The 15,205-nt window shown below is 52.2% G+C and overlaps 7 non-coding genes across 7 annotated transcripts; 4 read left to right on the top strand and 3 right to left on the bottom strand.

Moving 5' to 3' along the window:
* Positions 1-85: 85 nt before the first annotated feature.
* Positions 86-157, bottom strand: TRNAC-GCA (transfer RNA cysteine (anticodon GCA)). The gene has a single exon. It is a non-coding gene; the product is annotated as a tRNA-Cys (tRNA).
* Positions 158-1,540: 1,383 nt separating this feature from the next.
* On the top strand, positions 1,541-1,634 carry TRNAI-UAU (transfer RNA isoleucine (anticodon UAU)). Its single transcript has 2 exons — positions 1,541-1,578; positions 1,599-1,634. It is a non-coding gene; the product is annotated as a tRNA-Ile (tRNA).
* A 679-nt stretch (positions 1,635-2,313) lies between these two features.
* On the top strand, positions 2,314-2,385 carry TRNAK-CUU (transfer RNA lysine (anticodon CUU)). The gene has a single exon. It is a non-coding gene; the product is annotated as a tRNA-Lys (tRNA).
* Positions 2,386-4,044: 1,659 nt separating this feature from the next.
* Positions 4,045-4,149, bottom strand: TRNAR-UCU (transfer RNA arginine (anticodon UCU)). Its single transcript has 2 exons — positions 4,113-4,149; positions 4,045-4,080 (listed from the first exon to the last, which is right to left on the bottom strand). It is a non-coding gene; the product is annotated as a tRNA-Arg (tRNA).
* A 1,191-nt stretch (positions 4,150-5,340) lies between these two features.
* Positions 5,341-5,422, top strand: TRNAS-GCU (transfer RNA serine (anticodon GCU)). Its single transcript has one exon. It is a non-coding gene; the product is annotated as a tRNA-Ser (tRNA).
* A 3,601-nt stretch (positions 5,423-9,023) lies between these two features.
* On the bottom strand, positions 9,024-9,097 carry TRNAT-UGU (transfer RNA threonine (anticodon UGU)). Its single transcript has one exon. It is a non-coding gene; the product is annotated as a tRNA-Thr (tRNA).
* Positions 9,098-12,594: 3,497 nt separating this feature from the next.
* On the top strand, positions 12,595-12,666 carry TRNAG-UCC (transfer RNA glycine (anticodon UCC)). Its single transcript has one exon. It is a non-coding gene; the product is annotated as a tRNA-Gly (tRNA).
* The last annotated feature ends 2,539 nt before the right edge of the window (positions 12,667-15,205 follow it).

The raw sequence follows: 15,205 nt of genomic DNA, 5'->3' as shown, positions 1-15,205 counted from the left end.
CCTGTTGGTGACCACAGATTTAAACAGTTCACATACAATGGAAATCCAAGAAAGGTGAATGTCTTCATTGAATCAACACTCTCACAGAGGGCACTTGGATTTGAACCAAGGACCACTTGATCTGCAGTCAAACACTCTGCCACTGAGCTACACCCCCATGTGAGAACAGTGTCTACAGCCAGTATTGAGAAGTGGGTAGTGAACAAGAGACTTTTGTGTAACACACATCTCAGCTGAGATGGACCCTCACTGACCCTAGATTGTGACTGGTCCTAACAAAGAGTTTTCCTGAAAGCAGCAGAATTGGGGCAGGACAGAGGTTCTGTCCACACAGAAAAGTTCTTTTGGAACAATGGCCGTTATTCCAAATAACAATGCAAGAGTCTAGACAGCAATTCCGTTAGTTTGAAATAACTCTGAAATAACGGAAGGCTGATTCCAACTTCTGTAGACCTCACTGTACGCAGAAAAATGGCTATTCTGAAATAGCTATTTCAAAATGAGGCCTGTGTACATGCACTACTTCTGCTGTTTCAAAATAGCCCCTCCCCAGGGCCATTCTAAGTTATTCAACCTGGGGCTCTAAATCAAGGTAGCACGTCTACATTAGGGAAGCTCCTTGGACTCATTTTGAGGTTTCCCTGCAGTGTAGACGTGCTAATTTCAAATAAACTGTTCCAGAATAGCTTATTCCAAAATAAATGTGCCGTGTAGACGTAGCCAGAGAGTCCTGAGAGATGAAGCAGCTGGAGGGAAGCCAGGAGTGCAGAGGCCAGTCTGAGAACTGAGTGTCCCAGGTGTCTACCCCAGGCCTTCTGTCTAGGTCCCAGGTGTAAGGGGCAGCACTAATGACTCTGAATTCTCCACTCTGAGTTTAAATCTCAGTGGGACGGGCTGGGGTGGTTGCTGGGAGGTCCTTGTGCTCCAGGCTTTTCGGCTTCCTTGCCCTGAGGTTCACTAAGGGGGGTTTTGCTTGTCTGAGGCCCATTAGAGCTTCGTGAGCAGACTTGTGGTCAGGTGCCTGATGCCATCACAGCTGCAGGGCAGGTCGCCCATCTGACCCCTGAGCTCAGCCCATGCTGGAGGCAGCCAGAGAGTGTGAGCAGAACGGGGGCGGGGGACTTGTATACTTTGGGAAGGGTCCTGGCTCCCAGCCACACGCCTTGACCATGACCATCGGTCCCTGCACAAAGTGCATTGTGGGAATGAGAGTTGGGGCAGCAGGAAAGGGGCCAACCCCTGAGCCCCATTGAGCAGGTGGGAGAAGATGGGAGTGAATCCTGCTACCTCTCACGTGCAAAGGGAGCACTAACCCACATGCAACTCATCTCTAGTGCTCTGGCCTCCAGCAGCTTTGTGCTCCACTAGGGTGGGTTATTTCAGAGACCAGAGAGGAAGAGGGAGGGGTCTCTGGATGTGCGGAGCCCCCTGGCTCTGCCTGTGAAAAGAAAGAACAAGGGCACAGGCAGAAACTTCAACTCCACGTTGTGCGTCTTGATATTGTCACTGTAAGGACTTTGAAGAAGCACTTCAAATATCTGCTCCAGTGGCGCAATGGGTTAGTGTGCAGTACTTATAAGGCAGTACTTGTACAAGACATGCTGAGGTTGTGAGTTCAAACCTCACCTGGAGCACTCCTTTTGAGACCCTGCTGGGTTGTCCCCTTGCAGTGGTTCCCAAACTTTTCAGCATCACTCCCCCCCTTTTTGATTTTTGAAAACCCTCACGCCACCCCCCCCCCCCAAAAAAAAATAGAAGCAAAACTTGTTTTAGCAAAAAAGAAAAAAAATTGATTGAGGGAGGACTGGGTCACCTCTTCCCCCTCCCCTGGAATTTCTTCACACCCCCTCTCCCTCCTGCCCCGGGCTGGCCCCAGAGCTCAGGCCCTGGGAGTCTGATCAACAAGTGAGACTCGCCCGTCAGTCCAAGCTGCTTTCTTCCCGGCCACGTAGGAAGGGGCCACTGCAGGTGCACAACCCCCTGGCTGCTGTGTCTGTGGAAAGGGGGGAAGAGGACACACACCTCTCACTGGGGAACAGGGCGCATGGATCCCACTAGTTCCTGCAGAAAGTGAAACAGGCTGAGCATTTTGCAGAGAATAGGCCAGAGCCCTTCTCCTGTCCCTGGAGAGATGGAAATGGGGCCGTTCCTTGTGGGGAAAGAAGTGGGTGTGTTGGGAGTGGGGTTTGAGCTCAAACCTCCTCACAGAGCAGAACCCCACATTAGGGACAAGAGCGAGCCTTAAGTCAGGCAGTGGAGAACACTTGGCTTCTGTTATGCTGTGATGGGATATTAGGAAACTTCTTGTACAGAACCTGGCTAGCTCAGTCGTAGAGCATGAGACTCTTAATCTCAGGGTCATGGGTTCAAGCCCCATGCTGGGTGATGCCCCTCTTTAACTCACATTCTCAGTCTGCAAGCAATTGGCTCTCAGTTTTCACCAGGCTTTTAGAAAGAAAAAGTCTAGTCTTGGGGTCCAGCTTTAGTAGAACCAGAGAGAGAACCAACTGCAATTTCCATCTTCTGAGGAGAAGGGAAGAGGATTTTCTTCTCCTCAGTTCTAGCCACATCAGCTTAGGGAGGAGAAAAAATAACCCTCCGCCTGCTGATTGTCCCCTGTCAGCTTCTGTAGCTTCACCTCCTTCCACAGCAACTCCAGCTTTGAGCTACAAATCTCAAGGGGCTGGTGAGGAAATGAGGAGCTGGCAGCTCGGGTTAGTCGCGTCCATGAGAACAAGAGGTGGAGTGTTCACAAGGTGCATTCCCCTCCCCGGCAGAGCAGGGTGTTGGAAAGAGCCAGGAACAGAACAGTCAGACAAGTTCCATTCTCTGAAGAACAGTTGGGTGTTTTTGTGTAGTGCTTATCACATTTGCCTGACATGCAAAATGTTCTTGGTTCAAAAACAGGCACAAACACAGGGTGTTCTCTTATTGCTGCTCCCCTGGGTGCCCGGGTAAGTGCAGCTCCTCCTGCCTGGGATAAGCCCAACTCCCATGCGACGGGGGGGGGGGGGGGGGGGGTGACATCAGCTGAGAATGCCCCTTGGTGCCAGCCTGGGGAAGCCAGATGGGTCAGGCCAGGCACCTGATGGACACTTCTGTCTCAGCCTCCCCTGCCCTTGGAAGCTGGCGTATGGGGCCAGGTCCTCCTGCTGCTTCCCTTGTGTGACTTGCCCAAGGAGGAAGTGAGGCAGGAATGGGGCAGAGGAGGGAGGCCAAGCTGAGGGGGGCAGGACAAAAGCTCAACGTCTCAGTGGGACTCAGTAGGGTGAGCAGAGACCCCCCCCCCCTTGTTCTGCCAAAGCCTGTGGGGTGGGGCTGGCTGTGGGGAGGCAGAGGCCTGTGCCTGTCTCAGGGCATCCCAGGGAGGCTCCTTGCAACCCAGGAGAAGAAGGGGGCTCTGGGTGTAAGGAAAACAAGCAAAGCTGGTCCCAGTGGGCCTGGGCCAGGGCTCCAGTTTGGCCCAGCTGAGTCACAGGTGTCTTCTGTAGGTCCCATGGTCTAAGAGGCAGCACTAAGGACTCTGAGTCAACCCTCTATGTATGCTGCACCTAAACTTATAATAAGATGTTACATCAGGGCTCTGTCTACACTACAGAGATGACGCTTTAGTCCAGAGAACACAGCTGCCGATTTTTTTTTGGAAGAGCAGACATGCCTTTTTGGTGCCTCTGTGAACCTCATTTTATGAAGAAGAAGGGATGTTACAAAAAAAGGTTTTTTTCCCACATTTGGCCCAGTGTAAACAGGCCAAATGTTGGAAAAGCTTCTCCCAGAAAAAGCTATGCAAACTAGGGTTCACAATTTGCCTAGCTTTTTCAGAAGAACAGTGTAGTGTAGACATAGCTTGAGTGTTGCACAGCACTGGTAGGAGACATGGAGGGATGAAAGGGTCTGGTAGCACCTGCAGCCTTTCAGAGCAGCCCTTGCCTCCACCCTCGCTGGGGTCTCCTGGGAACTGTCTGGACTAAAGCCCATCCTGGTGTCAGCCTAAGGATTTCCTGTTCTGTAAAAGCTGCTCTGGAAATGAGGAAGCAGCTAAAGTGACTCTGGTGGGATTTGAACCCACAACCTTTGAATGACTGGCCTAGATCATAGTGAGCACCAAAGCTTAGAAGTCCAACACGCTTTCCATTGCGCCACAGAGCCTCCTAGAATGCTGGCTTTGCTGTCTCTGATATCTGCTTTGCAGCATGGCAATTGCTGGGGGAAAAGAAAGGGGAGCCAGGTCTGTCTCTTTTGGGAGAGCAAGTAGGAAGAGGGAGGGGCCACTGAGCCCCCTGACAGTGAAAACAATTGGGCTACATCTACGCTGGCAGGTTCTTGCACCAGAAATATGCAAATGAGGCTAAGCGTAGCAGCATTGCGCAAGAGAGTTTTTCTTGCGAAAGAAGGGGCTGTGTAGATGCTTCTTCTGGCGCAAGAACCTCTTCCACAACAATGGTGGCTAATTAGATATGCAAATGAGGCTCACCCACTCCATCGGCCACTTGCCACTGCTCCTACCAGCCGCCCGCCAGCCACGCCCGCCAGCCACCCCATCCATGCTGCTGTGGGTGCCAGTGTCTCACCACACTGTGAAATCAGACCAGAGATGGACACTGTCTGTAAACACTCATATCGGAAACGCTCCTCTGGATGCTGGGCCCACCAGAGCCGTGTGCCGCTGCCATCTGCCTGCTCTGTGGACATCTTCCCACTGCAGAGCGCGCACCGAGCCAGACTGTGACTAGACAGCCCGTCTCTGGGCACCCTGGGGCTACATCTACACTGCAGGCTTCTTGCTCAAGAATGGCCGTTCTTGTGCAAAAACTTGAGGAGCATCTACACTGCACGCGCGTTCTTGAGCAATTAAATTTACGGCAAAACGTAGGAAAAGAGGGCTTCCTGGGCAAGAGTTATTCCTCTCCCCATGAGGAATAAACCCTCTTGTGCAAGAGCTCTTGCACAAGAAGGTAGTATGAATGGGCAACAGGGTTTTTTTTGCAAGAAATCCCTATGGCTAAAATGGCCATCAGAGATTTCTTGCACAAGAGAGTGTGCATACTGCCACGGACATTCTTGTGCAAAAGCACATGGCAGTGTGCACGTGCTCTTGCACAAGACATTTTGCACAAGAACTCTTGCACAAAACAGTTCTTGTGTAAGAAGCCTGCAGGGTAGATGTAGCCAGGGGGTGTTTGGGTTTGTTACCAGCACTGAGCTTTGTACAACAGCCCACGGAACATTGTGAAAAGTCAAAACCTTCCAGTCCTGGGTGTCCCTGGCCAGCCAGCGAGTGGCACAAAGGTTCCTGGCAGTGACAGCTTTGGGTAATTGGTAAGAAATCCCAACAAATCCGATGAGGTGGCCGAGTGGTTAAGGCGATGGACTGCTAATCCATTGTGCTCTGCACGCAGGGGTTCAAATCCCATTCTCATCAGGTGTTTGCAGTCCTTCCTCTTGCTTCTCCCAGATCTCTCTTCAGTTCAGTGGCAGCCCCTCTCACTGCAGCCTGGGGAAAGGGGAAATCTCCACAGAGACACTCCCAGCTGGGACCCTCAATCCCTTCTGCCCTCAAGGGGAAACCTCACAAAGGAGATTCCAGGCAGCCAGGCCATGGGGGTCTCTGAGATGCCCCAGCCCTGCAGCCTGTCCCACCTGGCTGTTGCCATGGTCCCTCTGTGAGGTCACTGCCTCCCAGCCAATGAGCTGAGGTGCTGCACAAGGCCCTTGTGATGTCACTGCTGCCTTGCAGGCTCATGTCCTGCCCCTGGCCAGCCGCTTGGCATGTGTGAGCTGCTCCCCCTCTGCCCCCGTCACTCAGGGCTGGTTCTGGGGCTCACACAGGGAACATCAGAGGCTTCTCAGGGTGCCACATGCCCCCAAGGTCACCTTTTAAATGTCAGGGCAAGCCAGGATCTATCCCGTCCCTTCCCCAAGACCCCACCCCTTTGCTGAGCCCCTGCCCGCCCCAAACCTTTCCATGGACTCTTGGTTACTAATGGACACTCGCCACTAATGACATAATCACACCCCAGCCATTTTGCTAGGGCTGCAGCTGGGGAGAAAAGTTTCATTTAAATCATTAAACGATTAAGTGTTTGAACTGTCTCATTTTAGTTGCTCAAACTTCATTTTAAATAAAGGAAAAACATTATGGCCAGCACAAATGGTTGCGGTGCCACACCCCTAGAGACTCTGGAACAAAGAAGACACATGAGAAGAACCCAACTTTCTTCCTTTTGCTGTGACATGGATGGATCTAGCTCAGGTTTCACTCAGGGGGTCTGTCTGCATGTGAAGTACCTGTGACAGCCCCTGTGCTCCTCTGCCCCTCCTCAGCAATGCCATATACTTGGGGGAGAAGTTGCCCTGAGACTTGCAGAAGAGACAACCTGGGCAAACTATTTTTGCTCAGGGACAGTTTGCTTGCTCAGCTGGCAGAGCAGAGGAGTGTAGTGTGTGTTTGGCAAATGATCCTTTGGTCGCTGGTTCAACTCTGGCTCGAAGGAGCCATTCTTTTCCCTCCAGCGAGGCCTTAGCAGAAAGCAACCAAGCTGGTTACCTTTGGTCCATGTCTTCAGAGCCCTGCACTTCAATTGACAAAAGGATTGTGGGGAGGAGCTGCCAATCACATTTCTTGGGCTGTGCAGGTTCTGTCCACACACAAAAGTTCCTTTGGAACAATGGCCGTTATTCCACAACAACAATGCAAGAGTCTACACAGCAATTCCGTTATTTTGAAATAATTCTGAAGTAACAGACGGCTTAGTCCGACTTCTGCAAACCTCTTTCTACGAAGAATAACATCTGTTCCAAATTAGCTATTTCAAAATAAGGTCTGTGTAGCTGCGCCACTGCTGCTAGTTTGAACTAGCCCCTCCCCGGGGCCATTCTGAGTTATTCTTTCCAGGGCTCTAAATCGAGACAGCTCGTCCACACTGGGGAGCCTGCCTCAGACTATTCTGAGGTTTCCCTGCAGTGTAGACGTGCTAGTTCGAAATAAGCTATTTTGGAATCACTATTCAGGACTTCGAAACCTGCAATGTGAGTTCAAATCTCAATGGGACCTCCTGGGGTGGGCTTGTTGGTGTGAGGTTTTTCACACTGCAAGCTTTTTGCACAAGAATGGCCGTTCTTCTGCAAAAACTAGCGGAGTGTTTACCTTGCATGTGCATTCTTGCACAAGAAAATATACAGTAAACCATTAGAAAAGATGGCTTCTTGCACAAGAGTTATTCCTCTCCCCATAACGAATAAGCCCTCTTGCACAAGAAGGCAGTGTGCACAGGCAAGAGGGATTTCTAGCCCTATGGCTAGAGCTTTCTTGCACAAGAGAGTGTCCACAATTCTCTTTATAGGGAGATAAACCATCTCATAGAGCTGGAAGGAGCCTTGAGAGGTCAGGTAGTTCTGTCCTTGCGCTTATGGAAGCTCCAAGAACCAAACTTGACAGATTTGCCCCAGATACCTAAATGGTTATCTCAAGGATTGAATTCATAACCCTGGGCTTAGCAAACTAACATTCAAACAACTGAGCTATCCTGCCTTGCTTTTAGGGCTAAAGCACACAGCCGTGTGGATGTGCTCTTGCACAAGAACTCTTGCCCCAAACCGTTCTTGGTCAAGAAGCCTGCAGTGTAGATGGAGCCTAAAGTTTTTCGTATTTTTTTTGTTTTCAAAATAGTTCAAACAATTGTTCAATGGGCCCCAGGCCTGGAATTGTGCTGCAGCTGCCTCCCTTGCTACGGTCGCTGGCTCCATGTGCACTGGCCTTCTGTCTGGGTGCTGGCAGGGGGTGGGAGGTGGTGGGTACCAATGGGTAACAGGTGCCAAGGCGCATACAGAGACGCCAGCGCCTGCATCTCTGCAAGTGACCTCACTGTGGACACCTCAGCTTTTAGGAAACACTCTCCTCCTGTCTACGCCTAACACCAGTGTCAGTGTCTGCTCCTGAGGGGTCCTGTCTGGGGGAAATGGCAATTCCAGGGGACACTTGCCCAGTGTTGAAACATCTCACAGATAACATGGCAAAGAGGAAGCCAAAGAGACTCTTCACCTACCAGGAAACATCACAACTGTCAACCCAGATGGGATTTGAATCCCCAATCCCTGGTTTAAGAAACCATTGCTTTGTCCATTAAGCTACTGGGGCACACTAAAGATAACAGAGACAGAAATTCCCTCTTCCAAATGCACATTCCTCAATTTTTAGGTGCCAGATTCAAGCCCTTGGAAGGAGCCAGAAACACAGGGGGGGCTGATCACACCCCTCTGAAAACCAGCTCTCAGGAGGCACCTCCAGCTGCCCCCAGAGTGTGAAACTCAACACCTTGACATCTCATCTCCCTCCCAAAACCGGGGCTTGTCTCCCACAGCCGCAGCCTCATCAGGGAGCCACACTGGCGCTCACTGCTCGTGGGGAAGGGAGCGGGTCCCACAGGTCTGGGGCTGGTGGGAAATGGGCAGTTGTCACTGAAGGGGAAGGATAAAACGCAGCCACGTTGCTGAGGGCAGGGAGAGCGGCTGGGGCTGGGCGGGTGGTGCCATGGGACATCCCTGGGGGAGCTCTGCAATGTGACCCTGGCTCCCAAGGCAGCAAGTGCAGAATCCCCCTTGGCGAGCGCAGGAGGCTCCAACCGGCCTGGTTTAAATCCGTCTGATGGGCTGGACGACCCCGATGCTGGAGTGTCAGAGCCCCTGTCAACCGGCCCTGTGTTTGTCCCCTCCCCCACCAGGCAGGGAAGGGCCCACGCTCCCAGCAGGGAGTTACAGGCACGTCTCTCGCACTCAGAGCACTGGGGCGACCATGGAGCAGGACTCATTGGCCCATGTGTGGCAACCAGGGACTTACAGTGGGAGTCAGAGCCCTGCCTGGCCAGTACTAGTCATCTCTGCACCTGCTCCAGGTTTCTGGTTTCCTTCTCCCTAACGAGCCTTCCCAATCAGCATTTCCTGAACCAGCAGTTCCATGGGTAGCCAGGGGAGGCCTCTTCTGTGTCCCAGAAGGAAATAGGAAAAGGTGAACAAAGGCCACAGCAAGGCATCACTGGGAGTTGAACCCAGGATCTCCTGTTTACAAGACAGGTGCTTTAGCCAGCTAAGCCATGATGCCCTCTTGAGGCCACTTACTAAAACTGATCTATTCTATGGTCCCAGACAACACCTTTGACTCCCAAAGTGCAGTCATTCCCCATTTCCCTCCAGCCCTGGTGGTGTCTGGCTCCCTGGGCACAGAAGGCTACAGCTCAGTGGGCAGAGGCTCTAACATGCACATCTCCACCAGCTGCTTGGCCTGGGGAGTTGGCCTTGAGCTTTAGAATTGCTGGGGGAAGGGATAAGTGCAGCAAACACTGATCATCTGGATTGTAAGCCCTTGGGTCTCACAGTTTGGGTTGGAGACCCCAGGTGGGGGCCTGGCCTCCTTGGGTCGGTCCCTTCCTGAGGGCACAGAATTAAGGGAGAATTCCTTTGTCCTGTAGCAATCCGAATTGGCCGATGAGCAAGTCACAAATTTTTTGTTCACATATAAGTACAGGAGAATGGTCTCTTACAGTAATGATGGCCAAGTGGTTAAGGAGTTGGCTTAAAAATCCAAAAGTTTTTCCCTGTGCAGGGTTGAATCTTGCTCACACTGAGGCCTGTGTTTTGGTCATACCCCTAACAAGGGCAACTAGCTTGACTGCCAGCTGTTTGCACATCTGGACCCAGAAATATCCTGAGCCTTGGTTCTGTCGGCCAGTTTCTTTTCAGCTCACTGCAAACTGCCTCCCAGCTGTAGGTGAGGCTGAGTGTGCATGAAACCAGCGGTGCCTGACCAATGTGTCTGCTTTTCCTACCATCCCTCCATCTGTACCTGGAGTCGGCTTCCTTCAGTTGAACTTTGCCTTGTCCCCACAGCAGGAAGCCAAAGGGAGCAAAGAGCAGAAGTGCAGGATGCTGGTGGGGTGCCCTCTGGGTTTGATTTAGTGAGTCTTAGTTTGACTGGCTGAATCAAGTTCCAGAAGATTGATCACAGCAATTCCTCTCCAGCTGGACGTGGTTCTTGTTCTTCTGTACAGAACAGCCAATGGGCGTTCAGATCTCAGCCTTGCTCAACTGATGGGAATAGAAACCAGACACCCAGCAGGTTTGAGCTGGTTTCAGTTGAGGGACCCGTCTGCCTGGTTTACATGCATTGGCACAAGAACACACGAGGGGTTTGCTGACATTTTAAGAATCCCTGTACAATAGGAATCCATGACTGACACACCTGGAGGTGCAAATGCTTCACTTAGGATAATCAACTTTTTAAGGGGGCACTTGAGATTGAACCAAGGACCTCTACAATCGGCACTCAAACACTACCACTGAGTTACACCCGGCAGTGGTTGTACTTTTCAGCCCAGTGTTGGGAACTTAGCACCTGGCAGCACTGGTGCCTGCAGGAGCAGATTGTCATCCTGAAGCAGGAAGACCAGGAACTCCCCCCAATACTTCTCTAGACCCTTTGCTCCCAACACGGGGGGGGGGGGGGGGGGGCTGTGTGCCTCGGGAGGAGTGACCCACATCATATCCCCAGCATTTCTGCCCTTCATGGATGGACCTTTGGGGGCAGGCCCAGACGCTCCATCCTCTCACTCAACTCCTATCACACACTAGAGCAGGGCAGCACCCAAGGGTAGGGCTGAGCCATGGGGTGCTGAGCAAGGGGCAGAGGCTGCAGGAGCTGAGAGTTTCCCTAGAGCCCAGGGACCTATAACGAGGCACCAGGCCCAGTGTCTCTCTCGGAAGGCGCAGAAAGGGATTGACTGGGGGCAGGGAGAGTGGCTCAGGGGTTGTGCAGCTTGTTGCCCTGGTTAGGGGTGTGGCCAAAACACAGGCAGGATTTGAACCTGCACAAGGAAACCCTATTGGATTTCTAGTGCAATGCCTTAACCACTTGACCACCACAGCTGTGAAGTCAGCAGTGTCCCAGGATCAGGGAAAGTGGTAACTAATCCCAGTGCCCAGACCTGACCTCACCTGCCCCACAGAATTCACACAGCAAACCTGGCTCCAGAACAGGGCAAGCTTGGGGGCTCATTGCTGGGCCCTGGGGTGAAGCATTAAACCAGCCCCCCTTCTACGGGGCCTGTGAGTGTTGCTGTCCCTGCTGTACAGACAGGGCCATGGAGGCAGGGAGAGATTCACTGAATGGGCCAAGGTCACCCAGCGAGTTAGAGCCCAGCTCTGCCCCCAGCTCCCTGCCCCACCCACCGATGTGCTGACTCCCTCACTGCCAGGGGGCTGTTTGCATTGGCCTCTTTTGTTTTCTTTTCTGCTGTGAGACATTGGGACAGTTGGCCAGGGCGTCCCGCAGTTGCCATTTCCCTCTGTGCAGGTGCTGTCCAGAGCCCCGACTAGCAAACGCTGACACTGCTGTTAGGTCCAGACCAGAGGGGAGAGTTTAAGGGTTATTTCGGAAGAAGGGTTTTCTCCCCAAATAACTGCATCTAAACGGTGTTTTTTATTTCATAATAAAGTATTTCAAAATAGCGCCCAGATACGATTATGCAGATATAGCGCAGGATATTTAAATCCCGGTTTCATTTACAATTTTGAATGTCTCCATTTGCATCCCTCTCCTGAAGGAGACTGCAAGTGTCGACATGTCCCGGGTGTTGCAACCTCCCAGCACTCACCTGATGTTCCCTCCCCGCTGCCTGAAGACGTTTGGGAGTCCTCCTGCATCCCCTGGAGCTGCAGGACATCAGCGTTGTCATCCTGAAGCTGCAGCCGCTGCTTCCCAGGTGTCTCCATCCCAGACTCCACAACTATCCCTGGAGACAGGGGCTCCCCACACCCCGGGATTCGGTCCAGTTCCTCACAGTATGCACAGTGCTGTGGTGCTTCCCCAGAGCGGGACCTGCCCTCACAGGCCCTCACATACCCCTCCCGCAATTCGTTGACCTTGGGTCTGACTTGGTCTAGGATGCAGGAGGGGGGAGGTGGCCTTTCTCTGCAAGGCCATCAGCCATTGGGCCATATGTTAGATAATTTCATGGAGTTTAGGTCCATAAAAGGCTATTAGCCAGGGGGTAGGAATGGTGTCCCAGGCCTCTGTTTGTCAGAGGCTGCAGACGGATGGCAGGAGACAAATTGCTTGATCGTTGTCTTCGGTGTTTCTGCCTCTTGCTTGGTCCTGTGATGTGTCCCTGAAGGGGTCTCTGGGGGCTTGTGCCTGAGAAATGGCTCTCCAAAAGGAAGAAGTGCTCCATCTTAGGCAAAGGACCCAGAAACAACACTTTACGGCAAAAAACACAAGGACGGCTCTTAGTCCGCATCCCTGGGCCACAAAGAGTATCCAGAAGTCACTTCCCCACCTCTCCCTTGGCTGCTCTAGAGCTTAGCCCAAAGTCTGATAAACTCTACTCTCCCACCCAACAACCTCTGGGACTCCTCTCCCGCCCGGCTCCTCACACCACGGAGAGTACAGGGCAGCTACTACCCCAGCATCACCACTTCTGGTCTTTGCCTAATGTCCAAGAAGTTCTGCTTTACCCAAACCACACGGGCACCCTCTCGCCTCTGGCCAGCCTCATGGCAGACATGGGTTTCCCTCACTAATTTTCCCAGTATTTTGGCAGGCAGGCATTGGTGGTATAGTGGTGAGCATAGCTGCCTTCCAAGCAGTTGACCTGGGTTCGATTCCCAGCCAATGCAATGTAAAGAGGGAGCATCAAAGCTCCTTGCTGAGGTTTTACTTGAACCCTGAAAAAACAGGCACAAATGGGTCCTGCAGCTGTGGGCTGCCTCTCGCCGCTTTTCATCCTCTCCGAAAGCATGCACAGTAATGCGGTTCCTCCCTCACATACCTCTGCTGCGATTCCTTGACCTTGGCTCTGACTTGGTCTAGGATGTGGGGGTAGGAGGGAGGTGGCCTTTCTTTGCAAGACAATCGGCCATTTAGCCATAAATGTCCACATTCCTCCGCATGGACTGCAGGGCCTGGAGAGACTCCTCCTGGGACCACAGCTCCAAGAGGGTCTTTATCTGTGGCCCAGACAATGACAGTGCCTGGTGTTTGCTGTCCCTTGCTTGATTTGATTCCCAGCCAATGCAAGGTGGGAAGGGAACAGGCGATCTCCTGGGGGAGATCTTATTTAACCCTGAACAACAGGCACAAGTGGGTCCCACAGCCAAGGGCTCCCTCTCACCGCTTTTCGTGGGGAGCAGCTCAAACAAAACTAATTTGGCTGTTGTGGGGTCTGCATGGGGCTTGTACCCGTGACCTGGGCATTATTAGCATCAAGCTCTAAACAGCTGAGCCAGCAGGCCCAAAGGTGACCCCACAAGAGCGGGAAGAGAAGAGTTTTCCCTCCTATTGGGGAAAGGAGGCCAGGCCAAGGGCCTTTCACCCACTGGGTCTGTGCAGGCTGGAGACTCCTCCTACCAGTTTTCTGGCCTGTTTCCTGAAAAGCTTGCAGTCTTTTGCCTGTTTCTGCTTCCCTGTCCATAGCAGGCAGCTAAGGGGCGGGGATAGAACAGTCACCACAGCAAACATATCTGTGCCTAGCACAGGGTTTGAATCCATGACCTTGGCATTACTAGCTCCGTGCACTAACCAACTGAGCTAGCCAGCCAAACAAAACACAGCCCACAAATAGCCCTTTCAGAAAGGCGCATCCAGCAGCTGAAGGGCTGTCTCTGCAGCTGCCAATGGCTCTTCTCTGACAGGGCCACTAGTGACTCACTGTGACGTGGGCTGGCTCATCCAGCTGGTTTGAGGGTTGGTCAAGGTGGCTGGTGGCCAGCATGGTGCACTGACACCCAGGGAAAAGAGGCAGCCGCAATCTCTTGTTGCCAGCACCTTGCTTTAGTCTAGAGAACACATCTGCTCTTCCACAAAATTTTTTGGAAGAGCAGACATGCTTTTTTCGTATCTCTGTGTACTTCATTTTATGAAGAAGAAGGTGTGACGGAGCGGGCCGTGTCTGGGCACAGCTGAGGGCGTCCGCTCAGGGCGAACTGCTCGAATCTGGGGCTACTTACAGCCCCCGACTGGTGACCTCTCCACACAGGCCACAAACCAGTCCCACAGAGCGCTTCAGCAACCTGCCTGAAGCCTCCCGAGAAAACCCCTCCGACACCCCAGCAATATCCGTGCCCCAGATGGCCCCGGGCCTCATACACAGGTGGGGGGGTCCTAGCACCTAATCCCACCTACCCCAAACAAGTTCTGTCCGGTTCCAAGAAACCAGCCACAGATCCCTGGTCAATTTACCCTCTGGACCTTACCCACAAATCACGCTGGGCCAATCCTTTAGAATCTATATCTAAAGGTTTATTATTACAAGAAAGAAAAGCACGAGAGTAAGTTTATTAAAGTACAGTACGTTACATGCACCGAATCTCCCAGTTCTCGATGCAGGCTCTAGCAGAGATGTTACAGCTGCTGGTTTAAAAGTTCTTATTGCACATCCTACGATCAGGATGGGTTCACAGGTCTTCCGGGCTCTTCAATCCCTGCAGTGCTGCCTCTGGGATGAAGTGCTGAGCTGAGAACAAAATGGCATCGCCCGCATGGCCTCTTTATACCTCCTTCTTGGCCTCTTCTGGTCTCAGCCGGTCACCTGGTCCCCAGCCTCTCTCTGCTGGCTGCTCTTAGATGTCCGCCCTCCTGCTTTAGGTGTGTCCTTGGGCCATCAAGTGCCATTGTTCTACAGGGCTTCACTACTCAGCCTGTCCATAGCAATGCTTAACCACATTCCAAGAAATATTCAGCTTCCACACAGATTAAAGATCTACACACACAGACATTATGTACTCACATAAACAGTGTACACAGGATCAGAAAACAACAAGCTCCCATTCAATACCCCACATGGCTCCCTTTCATACCAATTTCTGGGGCCAACACCCCCACCTAGGGGTGCATCCGCGATCTGGCTGCTTCCCTCCAATTCGGTAATGTGACAGAAGGGATGTTCCCAAACAGATGATTTTTCCCCAAAATTTGGCCCAGTGTACACAGGCTAAATGTTGGAAAAGCCTCTTCCAAAAAAAGAAGCAGAAAAAGCTATGCAAATTGGGGTTCACACACTTCTTTTTCCAGAAGAATAGTGCAGTGTAGACATAGCCTGCCTGTTGCACAGCAGTGGTAGGAGACATGGAGGGACAAAAGGGTCTAACGGCACCAGCAGCCTCTCAGAACCACCCCCGTCCCAAACCCCAAGTCCTAGCCCTTCCCTCCACCCTTACT

This window comes from Pelodiscus sinensis, chromosome 31 (genome assembly GCF_049634645.1).
Source record: "Pelodiscus sinensis isolate JC-2024 chromosome 31, ASM4963464v1, whole genome shotgun sequence".
Lineage (NCBI taxonomy): Eukaryota > Metazoa > Chordata > Testudines > Trionychidae > Pelodiscus > Pelodiscus sinensis.
This window is presented reverse-complemented; position numbering and strand designations above follow the sequence as displayed.